We start from the raw sequence: 27,283 nt of genomic DNA on the forward strand, positions 1-27,283 counted from the left end.
CTCCGGCGATGACCCATGTTAGTGGGTGAAAGAGCTTAGTATGTTTTGACTGTGGAGTGTATCGTTTCTGTCATTGTCCGTTTTGGCCTGATATATGTTCAAGGATGTCTTTTATGAAGATGACCAGGACTAAAGGTTTGCTGTATTTACGCTTACTGGCACGTGGATATGGATAGGCCAAGTAATACATAATATGGGTAGGCGAACAGACATCAGCGATTGGGGAACATACTGGCCAGATGTTGACAGTCCAACACGTTCTACACTTTACATATGCACATCGGTGTCCATTGTAGGACTCCAAAATATACCCATTTGAGACATGAAACAGCTGCGGTCGACCCAGGCGGTGTACAGCCGTGACTACGGCACAGCTATACATATGCACCACCAGCGTGTTCAAGGTTGATGACAACTGTCCATGAAATGCAGGACATATGAACAGAAATCCACAGATTGTCGTGTCCATATAAGTGAGTCCACATCCCAGTCCTGCACACATGAAGGATGTGTAATGGGTACCGTGGAGGTTGCAGCCATGGGATCCTGGGTATGCAAAATTGGGGCTCGGTGTTGTTTGGCAGATAATCCGTTGTCCCACCCCGTGGGAGGGATGTGGGTATAGCCCGTGCCTTACTCCCCACCAATGATGCAAAGCATCCACCAGATAATGGTAAAAGCAGGTGTGAAATGTGTACAGCCCTATATTACTGTCCAGTAGGCAATTCCCATGGATGGACAGGTGTACGACCAAGATGGCACCCATAACTGGAAACCTGGTGGAATTACACAGCTGCAGTAAGGCATAACACAGGAAATACAGATAGGGAGTACAGTAGACACTCCCCATACAAAGTCAGACCGCCGTGCGAATACCGGCGTACACAGCTCTCAACCTGCCAGCAAGTGACTGGGGATCACTCGCTTGCATACCGCGGAACAAATGTGCGACCTGCGGAACACATACTGATGGCACGCCCAGCGTGAACTAGGATGGTTATAGGATGGTTAAGCTATGGCGTACCCACATATAAAGAACATCCTTCAATGAATTAATAGGATCTACATGTTTCGTTCGTGTAAAGTTGACAAAACAGAGGCGGGAGTGTCCCAATGGGATATCTGCAGATAGGTGAAAGCAATTGTTAGCTTGCAACATTGGAATTACACCATTTGGGTACAGTGGCGGATAACCCGGTTCACGTAGCACTACATAATATGGGTACTCAAACAGACATCCGTGATTGCTGAACATACGGCAGCAGTCAGACCCACTGGCCAGATGGACACAGTACAATAGGTTCTACACTTGACATATGCACATTGGTGTCCATTGTAGGACCCAAAAATTATCCGAATGCAATGTGAACAGGCGGCGATCTAGAGAACCAGAAGACCTGATAGCCGTGACTACGGCACAGCCACATATGTGCACCACCAGCGTTTTCAAGGTTGATGACAAGTGTCCATGACATGCAGGACATATGGATCGGACTCCCCAGGTTGCGGAGTCCATAGACGTGCGTCCACATCCCATTCACGCATACATGGAGGATGTGCAATGGGTACCGTCGAGGGTTGCAGACATGGGATCGTGGGTATGCAGAAATGGGGCTGTGTGTCGATTGGCAGATAATCCGTCGTACCGCCCCATGGGAGGTATGTGGGTATAGCACATGCGTTACTCCACAATAATAATGCAAATCATCCACCGGAGAATGCTAAATGCAGCTGTGATATGTGTACAGCCCTCTACCAGTGTCCAGTAGCCATTCCCCATGGACGGACAAACGTTCGGTCAAGATGGCACCCATAACAGCACATCTGCTGGGATCACACAGCTGTAGTAAGGCAAAACACAGGGAATACAGATAGGGACTACAGTAGAGACTCCACATACAAAGTCAGACCGCTGTGCGAATACCGGCGTACACAGCACTCTTTTTCCCAGCAAGTGAATGGTGATCACTCGCTGCCATACCGCGGAACAAATGGGCGACCTGCGGAACACATACTAATGGCACACCAACAACGTCAAATAGAAAGGGTATAGGATGTTAAAGCTATGGCGTACACACATATAAAGAACATCCTGCAATGAATCAATAGGTTATACATGGTTTCTTCGTGTTAATGTGACAATACAGAGGCGGGAATGTCCCAATGGGATATCTGCGGATTAGTGAAAGCAATTGTTAGCCTGCATCATGGGAACTACACCATTTGGGTTCAGTGGCGGAAGACCTGGTTTACGTAGCACTACATAATATGGGTACTCAAACAGACATCCGTGACTGCTGGACATGCAGCGGAAGTCAAACACACTGCTCAGATGGACACAGTCCACTATGTTCTACACTTTACATATGCACACTGGTGTCCAGTGTAGGACCCAAAATTTATCCTTACGCAATGCAACCTGCTTGGGCGGAGACCCAGATGAAGCGGCAGCCGTGACTACGGCACAGCTACATATATACACCACCAGCGTGTCCAAGGTTAATGACAACTGTCCATGAACTGCAGGTGATATGCACATGAATCCCCAGATTGTCCAGTCCATACAGGTGCGTCCACATCCCATTCCGCTGCGTGGAGGATGTGCAGCGCGTACTGTCGCGGGCTGCAGCCATGGGATCGTGGGTATGCACACATGGGTCGCGGTGGTGATTGGCAGATGATCCGTTGTCCGCCCGTGTGAGGGATGTGGGTATGGCACATGCGTTACTCCGCACTAATTATGCAAATCACCCACGTGAGAATGCTAAATGCAGTTGTGAAATGTGTACAGCACTATACCAGTGTCCATTGGACAGTTCCCATGGATGGACAATCGTACGGCCAAGATGTCACCCATAAATGCAAACCTGGTGGAATCACACAGCTGTGGTAAGGCACAACACAGGGAATACAGATAGGGACTACAGTAGAGACTCCACATACGATGTCAGACCGCCGTGCGAATACCGGCATACACAGCACCCAATCTGCTAGAAGGTGAATGGGGATCACTCGCTACTATACCGCGGAACACATGGCCGACCTGTGGAACACATACTAACGGCACACCAACAGCGTTAAGTGGGAAAGTCATAGGATCCTGACACTATGGCGTTCACGCTTATGAAGAACATCCGTCAATGATTTAATAGGATCTACATTCTTTGGTTGTGTCCGTGTGCCGATACTGTGGCGGACATATCCTAATGGGACATTGGAGGATGACCTAAAGCTTCTCTAGCCTGCATCATTGGATCTACACCATCCGGTTTCGGTTTAGAATACCCTGGTCAGCGTAGCACTACATAATATGGGTAGCAACCACACATCGCGATGGGGGAACATACAGCAGCGGTCAAACCCACTAGCCAGATGGACACAGTCCAACAAGGTCTACACTGTACATGTGCACAATGGTGTTCATAGTAGGGCCCCAGAGATTCATCCGTTCGCAATGTCAACCAGCCACGATCGGAGACCGAAATAACTGACAGCCGTGTCTACGGTACAGCCAGACATATGCACCCCAGCGTGTTCAGGGTTGATGACAGCTGTCCACAGAGGCGTGACATATGTACAGATATTCCCATATTGTAGAGCCCATAGATGTGCGTTCACATCCCATTCCGCACATGCAGGATGTGTAATGGGTACCGTCGAGGGCTGCATCCATGGGATCCTGGGTATGCAGTAGCGGGGCTCGGTGTTGTTTGGCAGATGTCGTTGTCCGCACCATGGGAGGGATGTGGGAGTAGCACGTGCCTTACTCCCCACTGATAGTGCAAAGCATCCACCGTCTAATGCGAAATGCAGGTGTGAAATGTGTACTGCTCCATACCAGTGTCCAGTAGACACTTGCGCGAGGATGGACAAGCGTGGGACGAGATGGCACCCATAACCGCGAACTTGGTGTAACCACACAGCTGCAGTGAGGCATAACACAGGTAATACAGATGGGGAAACCAGTAGACACTCCACATACAAAGCCAGACCGCTGTGCCAATACCGGCGTACACAGCTGTCAATATGCCAGCACCGGAATGGGGTTCACACGCTCCCGTACAGCGGGAGACATGGGTGACCTGTGGAACACATACCAATGGCACAATATCAACGTCAGCTAGGAAAGCCATACGATGGTGAAACTATGGCGTCCCCACCAATGAAGGACATCCTTCTGTGAAGTAATACTGTTAATGTCAATTGACCATGGAATACACATAATCCACATCAAAGACCGCTGGCACCTTATGGCACACAAAGCACGACACACATAGGTAGATGATACAGTCAACGTAGACGTTTCGTCCACGACAGGTCACATGTGGTATCCAAAGGTTACTCCATAGACATGTCAGCGCTATCACCCGTACGCGGCTCCGTGAGGCGTACACATAACATAGGCAGCGTCCAGGCTTTATATATCCCCTTACACTTCCATGTGTTACCTTCTGTGCAAACAATGAACATGTAACCACAGCATAGAAAGCACAGGCGCAATGTTTACCACACACACATATGTTAACACCTCAGAAGGCATCCTATTAACACATGTATCATATGATATTGTACTATGCGAATACTCATCATTGAATGCTCTAACAATGTATATGGCAGATATGCACAGCATATCCCTGTAATACAGCGGTACAGAACTGAATGAGTGGGCGAATGTGTGCTAACCCTACATCTGTACCTAAACTACATCCATGTTACAGGGGCTTGCTCCACCTGCCTCTCAAAAGAGGCCTCATCAGTGTTCCATCGGTCAGCCCTGGTGTGTGGGCAACCCTCCACCTACTAAACCAAATAGATCCGCATACTATAGCATAGCTGATGAGGTCCTCCCCTGGTATTACAACCAGGACATCGTAAAACGCCGAATGTAGATGTATGCCTTGTGATCTGCCCACATCCGGCCGTAGGCGTACAGCATTCCTGCGGCTGGCCAGGGCGCCGCACTACTTGGGCCACCTGTCTAGTAGGTGTGTCATGTAGGTATACCATGATGGGGCACCATGTGCTGTGGTGGTGGGCGCCAAGGAGCCCTACAGCCTAGGGCAGCAGTCGATCTAAGTCCGCAGCCGTAGGAGGGTAGTACAGTCTGCAGGTATGTGCAGATGTGCACATGAAACTGCGGTCCACAAGGATTAGCCATGGTGGCGACACATGCACAGATGGCTGTAGCGGGACACACACACAACCATGCATACAGCACAGGTAGACATACACACACCATAACTAGCCAAGTACACACAAGGTGTATGGCGTGTGCGGGTACACTGCCAGGACAGCAAGGATAGCTGTGTGTTACGATATCCAGCAGATGTCAATACGGTGTTCTGGAATACGGACAGTGCATGGACAATGAGTGGATGCATAGCGGACCACAGTCATATGTGTCTCCGTGCAAATATGTGATACATGGGAAGACAGCCGTCCATGCTAGAGCAGCAATGCGGCCACAACATAGATGCGTAGATATACAATGACAGAGATACAGGCGGACACATGTGGCAGGCCGGGTGTGTCATGTACACAGCATCACCCCAGCACACCATAGCATGGTGTGCGTGGAGATCACGCTACGGTGGTGCGCCGACCACAACAGACACACAAGCGGTACACGAACTGCATACCGCCATCCAGAAACACAGGGATGGTGGCAGGATAGGTGTGTTATCCGTAAACCACAAGCAATACCATATGAACCCATGCAGCTGGGAGCATGGACACACACACACATGTGGCAGGCATGTTGTTTGACCACACACCCACATACCCAAAGCACAAGCGTACAACACAGGTATGGAATGTGCTACGTGGACCACCGAGCACACCACCAGCAGAGGCACATGTACAGGTGGGTGGCAACATCCATAAAGGAATGGCCGCTGATAGCAGAGGTATGTGTTGCGAAGCGTCTAAAAGCTAGTTCATCTGCAGAGGCAGCTGGAAACACACACACACACACACACACGGAAGGGCTGGGAGTCGAACCTACGCCTATCTACATGATCTCACTACAGTATGAAGCATTTACAGAACACGCTACCGAGTTTACTGAGCACAGCGCTGTCAGAGGCATACTTCTAGGCGGGTGACATCACTTGTAAGACAATAGCCGGCAATAGCCGAGGTATGTGTTGCGAAGCGTCTAAAAGCTAGTTCATCTGCAGAGGCAGTTGGAAACACACACACACACACACACACACACGGAAGTCGAACCTACGCCTATCTACATGATCTCACTACAGTATGAAGCATTTACAGAACACGCTACCGAGTTTACTGAGCACAGCGCTGTCAGAGGCATACTTCTAGGCGGGTGACATCACTTGTAAGACAATAGCCGGCAATAGCCGAGGTATGTGTTGCGAAGCGTCTAAAAGCTAGTTCATCTGCAGAGGCAGTTGGAAACACACACACACACACACACACGGAAGGGCCGGGAGTCGAACCTACGCCTATCTACATGATCTCACTACAGTATGAAGCATTTACAGAACGCGCTACCGAGTTTACTGAGCACAATGCTGTCAGAGGCATACTTCTAGGCGGGTGACATCACTTGTAAGACAATAGCCGGCAATAGCCGAGGTATGTGTTGCGAAGCGTCTAAAAGCTAGTTCATCTGCAGAGGCAGCTGGAAACACACACACACACACACACACGGAAGGGCCGGGAGTCGAACCTACGCCTATCTACATGATTTCACTACAGTATGAAGCATTTACAGAACACGCTACCGAGTTTACTGAGCACAGCGCTGTCAGAGGCATACTTCTAGGCGGGTGACATCACTTGTAAGACAATAGCCGGCAATAGCCGAGGTATGTGTTGCGAAGCGTCTAAAAGCTAGTTCATCTGCAGAGGCAGCTGGAAACACACACACACACACACACACACACACGGAAGGGCCGGGAGTCGAACCTACGCCTATCTACATGATTTCACTACAGTATGAAGCATTTACAGAACACGCTACCGAGTTTACTGAGCACAGCGCTGTCAGAGGCATACTTCTAGGCGGGTGACATCACTTGTAAGACAATAGCTGGCAATAGCCGAGGTATGTGTTGCGAAGCGTCTAAAAGCTAGTTCATCTGCAGAGGCAGCTGGAAACACACACACACACACACACACACGGAAGGGCCGGGAGTCGAACCTACGCCTATCTACATGATTTCACTACAGTATGAAGCATTTACAGAATGCACTACCGAGTTTACTGAGCACAGCGCTGTCAGAGGCATACTTCTAGGCGGGTGACATCACTTGTAAGACAATAGCCGGCAATAGCCGAGGTATGTGTTGCGAAGCGTCTAAAAGCTAGTTCATCTGCAGAGGCAGCTGGAAACACACACACACACACACACACACACGGAAGGGCCGGGAGTCGAACCTACGCCTATCTACATGATTTCACTACAGTATGAAGCATTTACAGAGCGCGCTACCGAGTTTACTGAGCACAGCGCTGTCAGAGGCATACTTCTAGGCGGGTGACATCACTTGTAAGACAATAGCTGGCAATAGCCGAGGTATGTGTTGCGGAGCGTCTAAAAGCTAGTTCATCTGCAGAGGCAGCTGGAAACACACACACACACACACACACACACACACACACACACACACACACAAGGGCCGAGAGTCGAACCTCGCCTACCTACATGAACTCACTACAGCATGAAGCATTTACAGAGCAGCGCTAGCGGGATTACTGAGCACAGCACTGTCAGGAGGCATACCGCTAGGTGGGTGGTATCATCTGCAGAGGCAATGCGTCCGATAGGGAATGAACACTGAGTGCGCAGTCACTCGGCCTGTTACCATCCCAAGGTGGCGTACAGTAACTGCGTTAGTGCTGCAGTCGGGAATACCAAATAACTAGTGATCAGTACATCACGACAGGAATACGGGATGCACCACATGACACTTTACCCTATGGGAGGGCATCCGTCGTGCAGGATGTAGGCAGCCAATGTGGCATGACAGCCACATATGTGTCACCTGGATGGTCACCATGGCTATACAGGATGCCATTGGCCATGGCTACGCCCAGTTGCAGACATCGGTGGCGACTGTCGTGTGTACCCCGGCGGGTGTACTGGCCATGCCTCCCACACACCTAGCGGTTGCAAAGGGAGACAGACATGCTCACGGGGTATCAGCGCGGTCGGTAGCGGTGTGCACTGTCCTGTGTGTCTATCTACACAGCTGCTTACTGGGCATGCTCAGACACTTAGACTTCGGCACAGAGCAGACATGCATACACATGGAGCAACAGCATGGGTGGCAGAATGTGGACCGTCGTGTGTGTCCAGCCACACAACAGCAACCCAGCCATGGCACAGGCGTGGCCGTTGCGAAGGGATACAGGCATGCACCGGGGTATTACTGCAGTCGGTAGCGGTGTGCACTGTACTGTGTGTCCATCTACACAACTGCTTACTGGGCATGCTCAGACACTCAGACTCGGCACAGAGCACACATGCATACACATGGTGCGACAGCATGGGTGGCAGAATGTGGACCGTCGTGTGTGTCCAGCCACACAACAACAACCCAGCCATGGCACAGACGTGGCCGTTGCGAAGGGGATACAGGCATGCACCGGGGTATTACTGCAGTCGGGCGCGGTGTGCACTGTACTGTGTGTCCATCTACACAACTGCTTACTGGGCATGCTCAGACACTTAGACTCGGCACAGAGCACACATGCATACACATGGTGCAACAGCATGGGTGGCAGAATGTGGACCGTCGTGTGTGCCCAGCCACACAACAACAACCCGGCCATGCCACAGACGTGGCCGTTGCAGCGAGGAATATCCAGGTGCAATTAACCATGGGTAGGACCGCCCTACAGTTTGTTGCATGCTACAGACCACCCTCCCAAATCCAGGATACCTGCACAGCCGTCCTGAGGACACTGGTGAGTGTGCATGCTCTCACAACAGCACCGTATTGGGTGGCGTCAAGCACCCATACATAGACTGGGAACATTACCCATGACACAACACCCTCGCCACAGGTCCGGGTGTTCATACGCGTGACCGCTGTGAAACAGCCATGAACCATACCCACTAGGGGGCGTATACCAGTTCTGCCCATCACACATGGGAGGAAATGCTCCACACAGGATGTACATCCCTCAATGGTGATGTCAGACCATATAGTGTATCCACTGGTAATCCACATCCTGCACCCAACACTGGCATGGGAGACCTAAGTGAGGACCTCTTCACAGCAAACCACAGACATCACACGACCGGTGTGGTACCCTACAAGTCCACCATGCCAGTGGTGAACACAGGCCGCACTGCCAACTCCCTTACGAATGCCTTCTCTGAGCACACACAGGGATGTCTGCACCAAGTGATCATGATAACATCAGGACCTTGTCCACCAAAGGTAGGCACATGGTCTGGTGGACCACAGCCACTGACAAACCGTACATCAGCAGTTGGAGCTAATACATGGCGGAGCATTATCAGTACCAGGAAGCCATCACCCATTCATACCAGCGTCAACATACGGCCACACATACAATCATCCAAGGCCGCTTGTGGTAGTGGTACTGCAGAGGGCACATGAGACAACCATAGGGCCTTCCTCAACTGTGGTAGGGACATGGGTGGGAGCACTGAACATGGCCAGAAATGATCCAGAATGGTACAGCGGTCACTGCACCCACAGACATTGTCAACAAACCAGCGGACATGTCCCATGCATACATCCACCCCCACCCCAAGAGGGACATATCCATCCACCAGAGTCTAGCCTCGAAACATCTCATATGCCCTGGGTAATCTGATATCTGTTAGATGGTTAACACAGCACCAATGGGCCCGATGGTGTCCCTGGCTGTGTGCTACCCAACCTCATTGAGGCCCTCACCCCACACATAAGGCCACTGTCTCATGTTAGCCTTACTACGGGCTGGGTCCCGCTGGATGGCATATGGCATCTGTGGTCCCACTATGCCAGGGTAGTGCTGTTATGGACTGCAGACATTACCGCCCTATCAGCTTGACAAGCCTTGTCTGCAAAGCTGCGGGGAGGAGCCATACAGGTGCCCATGAATACAAACAGTGGTGTACAGCCAATGCGGAACATACCCACAACAACTTAGTCAAGGGCAGATGCTGCCTCCCAAACCTGCTCGTCCTGTCTGGAGCAGTCACCAAGGCCATTGATGGGGGTAGGTCGGTTTGCACACACTACCATGCCCTGGTGGGAGCGTTCAGAACGCACTCCACGTGGGTCTCATGGAAAGGCTCACCAGCGTACATGTGGGGACATAAGTCACACGATGGTTCTCAGAATGGTTGGAGGTCACACCACACAGGGTGTGTGTTCCTGGTGCCGTGTCAGACTAAAAGCTGGTCTCGAGTGGAGGCCCACAGGGCTCCGTCCTGGGCCCCCTGCCATTCGGCATTCGACCTTACAATGTGCATGCCAACATAGGGGGATTGTGGCAGACAAGGTATGCAGATGACTGCACACCGGCCACCATACCCAACACCCCATCTGACACGGACATCCACCTAGGGCGTCATACACATGGATAACTGGTGCGAGAGCCATGGCCTGTTGCTACATGCCAGAGAAGGTGCAGACCTACCCAGTGTGAAGGACATGTTTGCCCCAACGTAACATGTAGGTGGTGATCCATTCAACATGGTGGACGTGTTCATGGAAATGGGTACCACACCTGTCAGTAACCTCTGTCAACACACACAATGCCAATGTGGGTGGGAAGACATTCCACTGTGGCCACCTGGTCTGGAAGGAATCACATCCACATCACGGGTGTTCATTGTACCCCTGTACACATCACACACCACAGCAATGATTGCGTACAATGGCACATGTGGGCTGTACCTAACCTGACACCTGCAGCACTTGGAAGGACCACAAACATTCCACGAGGCGGGGATAAAGGTGCTGGGACATGTGTCTCACACTGCCCGACCAAGGGGACTCGGCTGTATACCTTCCCAGCACGTCTGCTCTGTGGTGATCTGTGCCTGACATACACAGCCATGTCCAACCTGGGTGACATGGACAAGTTCCACCTCCTAGGCTCCGGGCAAACACGGCCACAGAAGCAACTTACACACACCTCACCACAAAGATGACTAGGGCGTGCTGGGGGAACAGGGTCAACGCCCAGAGACCCCCTACAACACGGAGAGGATTGCCAGCCCATGTGAAGCAGAGGCCCTGACTGCAGGAGTAATCATGACGTGTGGATGTGTGATCATGAGTATGCACCAGGCATCATCTCTGTGTCAGTGCTGGACAGGGGACAGGAGACTGATGGATGTGGTACCCTCATCCTAAGGGGTGTTAGCAGCCACACACAGTCTTGCTAGGTTTACACATGCCGTAGGGCACATAGCCTGGTATGTACATGTGCGCCTATGTACCTATGTAGGGGTCCATGCGGTTGCGGGTACCTGTGCTATGCTGCTATTGCCAGATGTGCCTGTGGGTACCCCACGACTACGTGGGGAACTGATAACAGTGCTCCCAGTGGGCACATGCAAGTACACCATAAGTGGCATACGGGTTAACTGAACCAATATGGTGCTACACATGTAACCAACACGCATACTGTGTACACAGAACAATGAATGCTGCACCTGCACTACATGGTATATCTGCTGCATGATGTCAGTGCACAAACCACATCACATACGCACCTGTCACCTGCCATACACAGCCACCACAACATACACATCACATACTATGCAGACACAGGTATCACATACACCTCTCACTATGTTGTCCACCCTGTGCATCAGAATATGTTTGCATAACCGTGCACCAATGGTGTAGCTCACGATTATGTGGCAGAGACTTCATCATATGCACAGGGTGATATGTGTGCCACAGGCATAGGCTGTACCAATGGATGACATCATGTGTGTGCGTAAGGGCCTGTGCATTTACTGGGCATGACTGTGCAGAATGCATGTGGATGTGGTGGAGCCCTACAGTTGTGTTTGCTGTGTGTGGGTATGTGTGTACACAGTTCAGTCATCTGTGATGCCTACGGGGTATACTTGGCAGCCCCAGACTGTACAGTGCAGGTGGTGTGGCTCACTGTGTCGGCCTGCGGCGGCGTGACCCATGCCTGCCTGGGGTCGCACGGGCACTACCGGGTGGAGGTATAGAGTGGCCACTCTCCAATGACACATGTCCGCTGGAAACGTGTCACATGCGGGGCCGTCAGGGCCACGTCCACGTGGCCTGCTGTGTCCTGGTGTGGTCGGTGTAGTAGCAGCTGCACTGCTGCTGCTACCAGCACTGTGTGGGTGGGCATGGGTGGTGGCACGCACCCGTTGTCCTGGACTTGATGGTGTTACTAGCCCGGCCACGTGCCCTATGCCTCACCCCTACCAGGTGTTCCTGCACGGACAGCTCACGCTCACGGATGGCCATGCCTCGGTCGAGGATCCCAGCCATCTCACCCAATCTCCTATCCAGAACATCGGCAAGATGCTGTTGGGCATTCGCCAATGACTGGATGTTCTCATTTAAGGATCGGATTGCGGACCTCTGCAGCCTCTGCCCTTCCTGGTTCTGCCGTTCGCGTGCCTGCGCCGCCATTACAGTCTGGAACATGCGTCTGGTTATACCAGCTGCTGCTACCTGTACGGCAGGTGTATGTCTAGCAGTGCTCCTCCTACGAGCAGCACCTGCCACATGCCTGTGTGGCACTCCACCAGTCATTACACTGGCAATGTCGTGTGTACCCGCACCTTCTGCAGCCACCACACATTCCTGCTCGGTGCCAACAGACGCTGACTGTCCGTCATCTATGGGCAATGGTGTTGCGGTATGTGTCGGCATCTGAACCGTGTGCGGGGATGAAAGGGACGTATGTGTGATGTTCTCCAATGGCACAGTGTCTGCCTGTGATGACCCTGCCTGTGCCTCATGCACATGGTCATCACCACTAGTATCTGTGGGGACACTAGCATCAGATGGACCGCAGGAGGGGAATGCACCTACAGCACCTGTCAATACAGAGACATACCGTAAGTTACATTACAGACATGCTGACACACACACAGCCACACACACACACACATGCAGACACACACACGCTGACACACACACGTGGACACACACACATGCAGACACATCATGCATGTGATATTGCATGTGGCATGCAGCATTCCCACACCACAGCCCAGTGAATGCAGCCCAGACATTAATAGTGGCAGTATGCATACTGCCCTGGAGTGCACACTACAACAGGCAGGTGTCTGTTAGTAGGCATGCAGTACACACATTCATGGTAGTTTGCATGCATCACCGTGATACACCGTGTGGCCACGGGCGAGTTAACTGTACACATGGCTGCCGTCACTATGTCATGTACACCGCAAACATGTGCGGTATCATGTGGACATGTGTCAATGGTGTCCCACCACATGCACCACATCACATCGGATGTCACAGTGCAGTGTTATGTGTACAGTCTACAAATACAATGCATCTGTAACAAGGATGTCTGTGCATGTGTGGTTGGTGTGAGCTGTGTACATAGCTGTGCAGTGTGGATGCGGGCACTGTGCCACTGCGGTAGTAGGACACCGGTATGTTTCTGTGCGATGTGTGACCTGGACGCATTATATTGCCATGTCTGAAAACCAGTTCAGCTGCTCAGCAGCATGTATATGGTGGACATTGGTGGCACCTCTATTGGCTGGGGACAGTCATTCCATTTCACTGGTGTACCACATCGGATGTCCAGGGGGTCCACTACAGTGATGAGCCCACTATGTGTGGACAGGGTGCAGCAGTGACTACCCACTGCGGATGTACTGTGTGGCAACATGCCTGTAGGTATCACCCATGGCCTTGTTTGTCTGGGTCATCGACAATTGTGTGTGATGGACCTCGTGCACACGGCCCTGTGGTGGCACATGTGACATACAACCGTACTAGTCTGAGGTGTCACATTCCCTACGGCTATGCAGACATTGTGGATGTCTGCTATGTCGTGCATAGGTCATGTCATGGTGTGACAATGTTGCAGACAGACATCCACGTGCATGGGACATGTCATGTGCCATGTCACAACATGTGCACCCAATGCAGGGGCATAGGTCACAGTGGTAACACCTGTGCTCTGGCCAGATCACAGCTCACTATGTGGTACTGTGTTCATACTGCAGAGGCATACCAATGCATACTACACATGCAGCCATTGTGGAACACCTTCACCATTGTATGCATAGCTGACTGCACATAACACACCAATGGGTTATGTGGTGTCATGCCACTCTATACTAACGGTTGGATCTACTGTACATGGGTGGTGTGTGTGTCGGATGGTGCAACCTGTATACCGTGACTGGGGCACACCCAGGTGTGCATGTCATACCTGGACACATGGGGAATATCAATACACCGTATCATGCCTTTTACTAGCAACAGACTTACCTGTGACAGACCCTTGTCTTTGCGACCGCCAGGCGATACCTGTATAGGGATGACACAAAGGTATGCACATTATCCATTACTATCGCCACAGTAAGCATTCTGCATGTCACATCATGCACCTGCGTGTTCGCATGTGCTCTGCACATGTGTGCATACACAACATAGCATACTGTAGTATGCATCCTGTGTGGCCATATACCTGGCATGTGTTGCTATATTATGTATTGTACTATGACACCCACTCCTACGTCGCTTGTCATACAAACATGCAACACTGACTTACCAGGCAGCTCCGAGCTCATTGTTTGGGAGACACCCACCTCCACGATGGCCGCGAGGGTTTCAGCGTGTTGTTCCATGGGTGTCCCCAGACCGGCCAGGAGCTCCTCCGTGGCTGTGAGTGGGGGCTGGGTTGGTGGCCCACCACCTGTCCCACCTTGTTGTCTGGCGATTGCAGCGGCACGCTGTCTCGCATGCGGATTAGGTCTGTGCAGTGCCTGCGGATCTGTTGATATGTGCGGTTGTGGCCGCCCAGGCTGTTCACCCTCCTGCGCATATCCTGCCACATCTCCTCCCGTTGTTGTGCCTGCAGTGGCACATGGCTAAATAAGATGTCATAATTATCATGTAGCAATGGTATGATCACCTCGTCTTCTTGTCGGCTAAAGGCACGCGGCGGGAGCGTGGCATTATCTGTAAGACATAGCGATGGTGGCAGGTCACATTTACACTGCTGTTCTGGCATACTGCTGGGAATACATTGCTATGACATGTACAACATCTGCACAGTAATCTCTGCAAGGCATCATGGCAGTGATACAGCCAATGTGTTGCCGTCACACCATTGAGCAGTGGGTGTCATTTCATATCTGTGTGTCACCTCATCACACTGTACCGCACCATGTTGATGTTAGCCTGCTGTGGACATGTGTACCTGTCTACACCTGTGTCCATATCAGTTGGCACGGGTCCCCTTGTGACAACAGTTCTACTGTTCACCTGGATGCTGTCTATATGTCAATAGACATCACGTACGTGGCCATTATGAACATCAGCAGTGGCACTGTACACATACACATGGACACCTGCACATGCATGTGTTGTGCCATGTACATCCACACAGCACTGTATGGGTGTTGGGCAACTTTCCACGGCTCACCTGTGTTGCACATGTGATACACATGGGACAATGTGTAACCATGCCACATTAGCAGGGAAGGTCATGCATAGCATGTACACACGCACATTGTCCACAGCAGCACACAGCACCTGTAACACCACAGGGTGCATCACCGTAACATTACTGCTGTGTATGGTTGATAGTGACAGTGCCTTTTGGCCATCGCACCATGTAGGACTGTGATAGCACATGCAGCCTTGCTGGGCAGGGCTGCATGGTATAACAGGTATGCCACATACATGGCACTGGGATGTGATCCACCTGGGGGGTAATGATATTGGCAGGGTGGCTGTCCATTCCATATGTCATTGCTATGTGTATTTGGACATTACACATGTCTATCACCATGGTGTGGACACTGGCCTTATGCAAGGTAGGCTGCACGCTGCTTGGTGGGGGTGTGTCTGGTGCATGCAGGTATCACACACCCATGCATACACTGTAACCCTGACAGGTGCTATGTGCTGCGATATTGATCTACACAGTGCTGTATGTGGCCACACACTGCTATCCCGTGCACATGGATGGTTACCTGGACTGACGTGGGTACCACATATGTCTACATCCAGTGCCTGCTGCCACCCCATGTCTGCTGGTGCACTACACACCGCCATCCCTCCCTCTGGAAGTGTGATGTTGGGCACAGCATAGGTATCCATGTATGGGGACAGGGATGTTCACATAGCAAGGACACTGATGGTATCGTCGATCTAACCACACACATATGGCGCACCCATCACACATACAACCCATTCATTATGTTGTGAAGAACAGAGACACAGTAATACGGCTCTGGCGGAGACATTCACAGGCGTACATACACAGATGCATGCACGTCCAGCTTTGGCATGGCCTGGACTATTGGTGTGGTTCGGCACATATCGTGTTTGAGTGTGGCTGGCGCAGAAGTACTGTGCACATGTCTACACAGTCTGCCTGTTCTACAGTAGGCATCGTTTATGTGCTGTGCACATATCATATCTGCACATTGTGTTGGTGTCTGTCTATCCACGGGCCAGTGGTGGGACACACAGGGCTATTGTTGAACATATATGCATGCAACCCTGTACTGCTGTACTGCTAGCTTCTCAGGTGCTAATGTGTCATACACATGCACACCATACCCACGGATGTGGTAGTGGGTTGCCACCCGTACCCATCTCCTCTTGTGGGTTGCTATCATCCCACACCCTCTTTGTATTGTATGTTCAGGCTATGCACCTGTGTGGGGCTTGTGGGCGTGCAATGCAGTACTATGTGCCTTTGCACCCATCCCAGAACAAGTCATACAGGTACACTGGCGGCCATACACTGCACAGCTTGATGTTGGCACATCACATGTTGTACACACATAACACATCTCCTGTGGGACATGGTCAAATGTACAGGCATGTCCATCAGTCACATGCCACTACTACCCCTACATGTCGGCTATGCAGGACATGTGGCGGTACAACAACTGTCACATGTGCACCTGCAATGCCCCCTACCTGCATCACGTGGTACTGCCTGTGGGGTATGTGCGTCTGCACCCATGCTATGGCCATAGATGACAGTTGTACATCGATATGTGCAACATACCTCATTGGGAGTTCTCATGTGCACATGTTCAACATGTCAACGCATTGTTTGTGTCTGTCAGACAGTCATTGTTGTGCATGGTTTACATGGCAGCCATGGCGTACTGTGTCTGATTCCACGTACTTCATTGGGCTACCAGCATTGTACATTATCACGGCACATTCCAGCCATCACATAGCCATCCTAGATGACAGTGGGAGGTGTTCTGCCATGTGCACATATGTCACACAATGCGAGGGTGACTGACACACATTCTCAGGACAGCGTTCTGACTGCTGTGGATGTGTGTGATGCTGTCGTCGACCATGACTGCACCAGATGGTGTCATCTGGATGTGTAACATTCACAACACACACCTACCTTCACATAGCAACACATCATCCACAAGGATGGACATCCCTGCATGAACACTGTATGCAGTATGTCTGTATGACCACTGCATGCACCACTGGTAGCCACCAGCATGGCTGCCAACAGCGGCAGTGTGTATCCTGTGTGAACATGGGTTACACCATTCACAACACACCTGTGTCAGATGTCCCTGTTGTGTGTCACAGTGCAGTTCCACACATCATGTAACAGTATGCATCATGCACTGGTATGTTGCAGACATGTGAACGGCTGTGCAAGTCAACATATGCACACATGACACATCACCTGGTACAACATGTCTGTCTTACCACATGCTATTGTGACCACCCTGTGATGACATTGTACAGGCTACGTGGAATGGGACATCTGATGGCTCAATGGTGTATTCACCCTCTGGGTGTGTGTCTAGCCGAGTGTACAGTAGGCAGTGGTCTGCACACAGGGATACTGTACATTTGCCTACTCTGTCACTGCGACTGTTGACTATGATCATACTGTACTTATGCAGGCATGTGGTATTGATCCAGTATGACAGTCATGGTCAACCACAGTACTGTGGCACACATGACCTGCGGACATCTGCCTGGGGTGTGGGGCCCACATGTCCATCTTCACATGCTATGCTGCCTCTGCAGCAGTGTCACATGTCTGTCGCCAGCAGGGCTGTCACAGGCAGGCACGGCATGCAGTGATGTGTGACAATGCTTGCACCCCCCCACTGTGCTGTACACATGCACTGCACACACAGTAAGGCATGCCTGACATTAATCTGCGGTGCCTGGGACCTGCCTCCATGCTCTACAGAGCACACCTGCCGGTCCAGATTGTACACAGATCATACCTCCCAGGCACATACCTGGACTGCAACACACACAGGTGAGTGGATCCCACATCACACAGTGATTTACACACATACTGTATGTTTTCTAAGACAAATGCATCATAGGTACTCCATGTTCGGATACCCATGTTTGTGACCGCTAGACACATTGTGACACGTGGCGGTGAGTACACTGTACACCACAGGTTACATGCTGGCTGTGTTATCATACTGTACATTGCACCTCGGACAGTTGCTACTGCCATGTGCTGACAGCAACACGCACTTCCCTAGTATGGACTCCCATGTACCCACACATGCTTGGCCATGCACTACACATAGCTGGGTGACACATTAAACAAGACATACCATACCTACACTACCCTTGGCATGCACCATACCTCCATGTGTCTGTGTGCTATACCTACAGACATCCCCTCTGGTTGATGGACATATATGCTTTGCGGCCCTGCTAGCCACACCCTGGACACACACCCATTGCAGCATACATGGTACATGTGCTCAACAGCCGGTACTACCAACATCTGCTGCCGGGGGTAGTCAATGGCATGGCACCCGGCAGCCGGACAGTATACATGACTATGCTGACACATATCACAATGCACTTCCGCTACATGTGCGCACTGGTAGGGACCATGCTATTCCACACAGAGACATGGTGGTACTGGCCTTTTCACAGATGCCACGGTGGTATGCATGTTCCATGCACATGTGCTGTATGGGCATGTGCAGGCTGTTGCCGCAGTGGGTATGTTCAAATGTGTGTGGTGCATCACTTGACAGTCATGGTGTGTCCTCGTGGTCCATCACATACTCCACAGCTAGCTACCTACACATGACCACCATACTTTGCAGTGTGGGCCCTCACGCAGTGTGGTGGTATGTCTGTGTTGTTTGGCTACATCCACATTCAATGTAGCATACGACAGTCACCCAGGCATTGCCGACAGAGATGTTGTTGGCAACATGCCAGCCAATGGGATACCTACCAATAATATACACTCTCACTCACTACAGGGTTCCAATCCATACATGGACATCGCATTGTCCCTGTGGACACATACATGGTACTGCCATGCACACATTATGTCCTCGGACACTGTCCCAATGTCACCTCATATATCCATAGCTGTTATATCCCACCAAACTGGTTGTTATGTGTCTCTGCAGCAGCCCACTGAATTAACTGCTAGCCCATTCATGGACGTTGTGTACCTTGACCACCACACCACCGCATCTATCACACTACACATGGGTGGTAGTGCATTGCACGTGTGGGACTGCATTCATACAGACATGACTGCACCATTCGGTATGGCACTGGGGCACATCCTCACATACATGCTTCACACACTCATTGTCGACTTCCATGCCTTTACTGGCACCCTTGTTGGGCGTCTGTGTGCCACAGCACACCACATCCACATGATGGCCACCTGTCATACCATTGCATGGGTGGTTGGTGTAGTACAGAGGGTAACAGATCAGACATTATCCCCACATTGCCCTTCAGCACCATTCCACATTCTGGTATTGGCAATGTACACATCCACCATCACATCATACCCTGTGTCTCAGGATGTTAGGCTATGTGACTCCTGGACAGGTCACACAGTGGTGCAAGCATATCATGCTACCTACGACATGTAAGGTACATGTGGCATTACACAGTCCTCAGTCATGTGTCCCCTCATGTTCACTATTTGCTTACATACACAACATGCTGTCACAGAGTAATGTCCATGTCTACATGTCCCACATCTACACACCTGGCAGCATTCTGGCTCCACCAGCTCATACTGCTAACAACCATACAGGTGTCGGTGTGGCAGATATATCGTGTAGATGTCATTGTGTCAGATACATCACAGATGGTGCATACACATCACCTTTGCATAGCGACAGTCATCCACTGGGTATCACGTGGATACTGTCCCTATACATGCATATCACATTGTACATGGTTGCTGTACACACACATGCCCCACATGGTGCTGTGGTTGCCATATTCCACTGTGGCGTGGGTACACATCTGCAGGGCCACACATATCTGGACTATGTGTGTTGCTGGGACATTGGTAGCCTTTGTACTTGTGCCATACACACATCTACACACGGGCAGGGTTACTATAACACATTAGGTGGTGTGCCTTCCACAATGGCTACAACTTTCCATGTCACAGTATAGTCATGCGCGATGTATACCAGGCTCAGACAGTTTACATATGCAGATGACAGGCGGGGAACACATCTGTACTCATCTGCATACCACTTACACAGTGGTGTCATGTACTCTGCCATGGGCCATGTCCTCCGCATTACTGATGCATGTAGTACTCCTACATGGCGTTTGCAGTGGGCAGGGTGAATGAAGCAGTCATGCATATGTGCACACAAGCCACATTGCTTAGCCTGGGCTTCTGTTTACCTACACAGACTAGACACACACCATGCTGTAGAACATAGGTCCTGTGCACATCCCACAGGGACACACTGTGGCACTGGTCATGTGATAGCTCCCTTGCTGATAGGGTGACACATACACATGGGACCACCACAACAGCAGTACTGTGTAGACATGCAGTTGACATCCACCTTTGCTGTCCAGTGGACAGTACCATGGGGGTGGCACGACTGTGTACATTGCACATGTGTTTACACATGGACCTGCCAGACATCATTGTTGCACACATTGCACCTGCTACAGATAGCTTGGACATGGTTACTTGATGTTCCTTCCATTTTGGGTGGCTATTCTGCTACTGCTCTGTCCCATATCTGCAGGCCATACATATCCTGTTAATGTACATAACACTAGGCCATCGTCCATCATGCATGCTATGCCTGTGATACTGTGTATAATGTCTGAGCGTATCCATCATGATAGCTTTACATTATACATACTTGACATGGTCACCCTACTGCGAGGCATACGTGCGTCGTGCACACATTACGTATGACATCGACAATATCTGCCCATACACATGTGTGCTGTGACACTATACATACATGTCCTATGCCCTGCTGTGGCACTTCATTGTTGGACATCCACTGCCAGCATCAGCGTGGGTGGTGGCATTGTTCTTTGTTTTAAATCACGATGGCACCATTGGCCTATCCCAGCTGTGTACATGATGTCCCACTGCTGTGCACACGGTGTCCACAGTGGTTGGTATACTCAGCAGGTTAACACTACATAACCACCTTTCACCACTCTCTCCTTTATGGACAGGTATCTTTACTGACAAACACCGTTCACATACAGTGCCGATTCGTCATACATATCATCGGTTACACACCAGTACATCTCGTGGGTTCTACATACCTTTCCTGTATTGCTTTCCGTATTCCGTTTGTGTCTCGCTACTGACAAGTGATCGGCTCTTGTAGGAATAACGTCTTTGTTCGGTATGAACATACAGTTTGACTATCCTGGGAGTCTTCCTTATATCCGTCGTCACCTGCGGCATGTGGGTTCATCACACCAATAGCTGTTCCTCGGTGTGTACTTATCGCATATCACCTGTGCATCTCCTCCATTAAATGCGGTACTCGTCGGAACTAGGCCATGGTTCATTCATCGTCTGGGCGTTGGTTATCTGCACTACCTTCGTGGGGATGGTATGTATTGTGTTATATTATGTGTGACTACAACCGCTATGTGTGGCGTCAGGTACATTTGGCTGTGGTGTTAGCCTTGGATTGTGTGTGTTGGGTATGGTATTATGTTCCACATGTGGGTGTCCGTGTCCTGCGGCGTCTGTCGATGGCCTTTTGCACTCTGGTGTGTGAGATGGCTCTTGTATTCCTGTACACGGCGGATGCAGGTATGCATCCGATGCTGATAGTGGTTCCCACAGCGGGATGTTGCGGGTATGCGCTGTCATTAACTGCCTGTATGTTTTGCTGCTATTTCGGATTGTATCCCTTTGATATGTGCGATGGGGTATATCGGCTGTGGGTGGCGGGTGCGGGTTGTGGGCCTTGCATTTGTACATACGGTATGCTTCTGTGTGTGCTCCATCCCTGCCTGGGGAGTTACAAGTTACCTGTCTGTTGTTCTAGGAGTGTAGGTTTTGTTGATGTCGTCTGCTGTCGGTACCGCCTGCTTGTGTGCTTCCTGCATGTATTCCTCCGTCACATCGGTAGTATATCTGCAGCTGTTCGTAGGTGCCGACTATCCCTTGGCATTTTGTCACGGATATTTACGGTCATTGTGGTCCTGTAGTTGGGGCGGCCTGTATGCTACCGGTTGCCACCTATTCGGTGGCGATTGCTTGTTTAACACTCGTAGAACACACAGCGGTGTTTACGGGACGATCGTGTCCACGATCGGTGCGGGGTAGCACATGCGTATTTCAGCGGTACATAACTATTGCTGCGTAGCGTTGCCGATATATCGTATTGGAATTAACATGTCGGCGCCATACATACGGTGATGGTTTGTACATGCGTCCTTTGCATGTCATGTTGGCTATACTCCTGTGGTACATTCTGGGACATTTTCGATTTGCATCGTTTTACGTCGCCACCGCCTAGCCAGTGAGGAGCTCTCAGTACTACTTTGTGGGTACTGCTATACATCGCCTGTGGTTCCTATACTGTATGCCTACACATGTTATTCCACTCCGCCTGTCACATGCCACCTACATACACATTTTATAGTGTCACACACATTACACTGGCACAGCGGAACACACGACACCCTCACCTCACACATAGACATACTGCCGCTTCGCGGGGCGGTTGCACACAGTACCTCGTTGACCACATCGCCCGGCGGTGTCTACCTCCGCCCTCATATCCTAAGAATATTACCGCACATGTCCTGTTACTGTATCGTGGCCTGGCGATCATCGAATGGCGAATATGCATTTAGGTGGGTTGACCTTTCCATGGGTGGCGTTCCTGCTCTGTCCACCCTCCCGGATAGTCGGGTTGTCGTTCAGTATGTTTACTATGTTGAGAGTTCGCATCTTACTGCATCTGTAACCTTGCATCCCTGTGATTCCCTGTTTAACTTGTTGTACTTTATATCTGTGTATGTGTACATATATTTCTACGTGTGTAATGATATCTATATCCATATTTGTGTATGCACATATGTACATATGTAGACACCTTTCGCCGTCTGCTGTCGGACCAGCGTGCGGTTGAGGTGTTGGCGTTCCATGCTCCGCTGGCTGTTGGTTGTGCAGTGTTTGGGTGCTACCTATGTTGGAGTCACACATGGGACCGCCCATACAGTACACATTACGGGCGGACATGTTTGTGTGCCGTCCATTTCACTGTGTGTGCAGGTAGGGAGGTGTCAGTCCATGGGGCCTACGCTGTCAGAGTATGTGCTATCGTTCCCTCTTTGCCAAGGCATGGGCAGATTGGGTACACCTCCGTCTGCCTACTGGGGCTGGCACAGTGTGTTCATGGCGCTGAGCGCCCTGTGCCTGTGCTTGCCTTGGCAGTTGTGGCGGGCTTGGTGGCCCTACACCATTATGTCCCTGCGGCAGCTGTTTCCGCAGGATCATATTATGTAGCATAGCACATACTATGAATATGTGGGCACATGTGCCTGGAGAGTACTGCAAGGCTCCACCAGATGTATCCAAGCACGGAACCGTGATTTCAACATCCCAAACACACGCTCTATGATTATTCTGGTTTGTGCGTGTGCCTCATTATGGCGTTCTTGCATGTGTGTGTGTGCATTTCTGATGGGTGTGATCATCCACGGCTCCAATGCGTAGCCAGCATCCCCCACAAGGTGACCTTGTGTGATGTCCCCCCTGGCGAATACCTGATACAGCTGTGAGGCATGCCAGATATGGGAGTCGTGGTAGCTTTCGGGGCTGCCAGCACACACATCCATGATAATGCCCTGCGCATTGCACACGACCTGGCAATTGATGGAGGAATCCCTTGCGGTATATGTAGCGTCTACCCTGCTCACCGGGTGGTGACTTGATTTCTATGTGCGTACAGTCTATCGCACCCAGTACCTCCGGGTATTGTGCCACACGGTGGAAGTGGCGCATATTGCTAGCCAACTCCTCCTGAGATCTGGGGAAGTATATATACTCATGGGCATGTCGTAACATGGCATCCAGAAACTGGTGTAGTACCCTGGATGCTGATGCCTGTGAGATGCCCATTATATCCCGGTTGGCCTTTGAAAGGTACCTGTTGCCAGTATTCGCAAGCTTACACATACCTTTGTGTCCACTGGGATGGGCTCCCCTCTGTTGTCTCTTGTTCTCAGGCTTGGCGGCACAGCTCCACTATTTGCTGTAACGTGTCCCTGTCCACCCTGTAACGCTCTACTATCTCCAGGTCTTGCAGCCCCTGGTAGGTCACCCTTGGTCTGAACACTCTCCTTCTCCTCTGAGGCCTCCGGTGGTTGTCGGCACCCTCCTCCGCAACTCCGTCTGTCTCTAACACATGCTGATGCATCACGGCCACGGCAGCACCCAACATATACATTTTAAAAGTTCCCGTGTGTTTACACCGTAAAGCAGCGTTTGGGAATTCGCTGTGTGTTGTGTGCATTCCCACTTTATAGTGTTGTGCTGTACACCGGTGATGTCATTGGGTGTGTCTCTGCTGCCGTATCTGTGGGTTATCTACCGTGTTTTACCGTTGGCACTGCAGCGCTGTTGCCTTTGGTGTTACATTACACTTGCCTGCATTGGTTTAGCTTTACACCTTACTTTACTGTTTCTGCACGTTGCACCTACTATTTACTGGAGTGCATCCTGCAGGCACATGACATGTCATGCATTTTGTCTGCCGCCGCCGTTATGCTAACTCTCTCCTTGGCTGTGCTGTATCGGTTCTTCGCTCTTTGCATTTCTGCAACATCCACTACTTTCTTTGCATTCATATTCCTCCCCTTTCCCGTTTTGCAGATTTCTGCATGCAGAGTTGTCAGCTGCCGCCGATTGCCCTCCGTCGGTTGATTGGTGTTAATTGCTCATTCGACTCCAATTACACTGCTTCCGCATTTCCTCATATTCTCCGCATCACCTTCCTGTATCCATGGTTGTTGGCGGGGCGGCCGTCACATGACTGGTTTGGGGGACGTAGTCATCCTCGTGCACATGCATCTGAGCGCGCATTGTATACTCTCAGCGCCTCTATTTCCTCACTGCGCCGGTCCTGATGCTGTGATGTGCATTGTACAGCCCAGGTTTGCTGGGCTCCAATGTGCTTCCTCCTACAGCGGCACACCCCTCTGCGATTGACAGGTATTCCCTCTAGGCCACTCCTCGGTGTTTTACCGCTCGCCGTTTGGTGCAGCCTTACGCCAGCGGGGGTTTTGCGATTCAGTATTATCTGCCTCATTTGCATGGCATTGACTACTAATACATGGTTACGGCGCCAGACACCGGCGCCACTCCTTGGCAACCCTTGGGCTGTGGTTGTGGCTTTCCATTCATACTATGGTGTATTGTGGCTGTGATGCTGATGTGTCTTATACTGCTCTTTTATGGCATTGTCATATTACTTCATTGTTCCTCACCTTCAGCGGACATGTCCTGGGGTTCTGCTGTGGTTTTTGCGTACATGACATTTATGTCGTTATTTACATTTTCTGCAGGTTTTCCTTTGACATTCTCGGTTTCTTTCCACATTGCCATGTTGCACCACTATGACACATGGTGTTTGCATCCTTCCCTTACTCCTATGTCATGTTTGGATATATGTAAACCGTTTTTTTTGGTTTACATTGCCGTGCTGTTATGCTACGCCAGCGCCGCCGTGAATCGCTACTTGCCTTCATTTGCATGGTGCAACACCGCACATGGGGTATTTAACATACCTACGCCGGAGGCGGCGCAACTCCGGCGTACGCCGCTGATGCACGTGGGTTTGGATCGTACCTGAATCGCTCGGCGGCCATGTCTGGTGTTGTGGCGCCTATGCCATGCGTGCGCCTGGCGCAAGGTTCATGAATCCCGGGGTATATTTATTTTCAGGGAGAATATTACCACCAAATTGAAGGGGTAGCAATGGGAGCAGCTTGTGCTCCCATTTATGCTAACATTATCATGCTTTATTGGGAAAAGAACTATGTTTTTACATCAGAATATTACCAGCATATACACAGCTACTATAGATTTTTGGATGATATTCTTATTTTATGGAAAGGTCCTGAAATAGATATTTATAATTTTATTGAATATATTAACAAGAGTACATCTTTTCTTAGTTTTACACATGAGGTTCAAAAGAATGTCATTCATTGGATGTTAAATTAATGAAAGATGAAATAACAAAAAGATATACATCTGCCATTTACCGGAAAGAGTATTTCTCAAATGCATATTTACATTTCAAAAGTGACCATCCTTTACTATTGAAAAAGAATGTGGTAAAAGGACAGATGATTAGGGTTTCTAGAATGACAAGTGAAGAGGAAGAGTTTTTAAAAGAATTAAATATATTAAACAACATGTTTTTACAAAGAGGTTATCCATGTGACTTGATTGATGACACCAAAAAGTGGGTAATAACACACAGGAACACTAGATACGTCCCTCTACTTAATTGTGGTTTACCGAATAGTAATACACAAATTAGTAATGAGACTATCATGGTAGATAATGAAGGGAGAAATGTGAGTCTAATGAAAAATACTCCATATTTGACCCTAACATACCACAACAATATTGAATGGCTCAGGAGATGTATTAACAGTGTATGGGAAATGTTTAAAGCAATGCCTACGAGAGTGAATGTTTTTAAGAATAAATTAACTTATAGTTATAGGAGGAATAACAACTTAAAAAATACATTAGAATATGGAAAGGATGGACCAAGCTATGGTAGTTATTCTACTACTA

This window comes from Protopterus annectens, chromosome 1.part0 (genome assembly GCF_019279795.1).
Source record: "Protopterus annectens isolate FY-2018-M chromosome 1.part0, PAN1.0, whole genome shotgun sequence".
In the NCBI taxonomy this organism is placed as follows: domain Eukaryota; kingdom Metazoa; phylum Chordata; order Ceratodontiformes; family Protopteridae; genus Protopterus; species Protopterus annectens.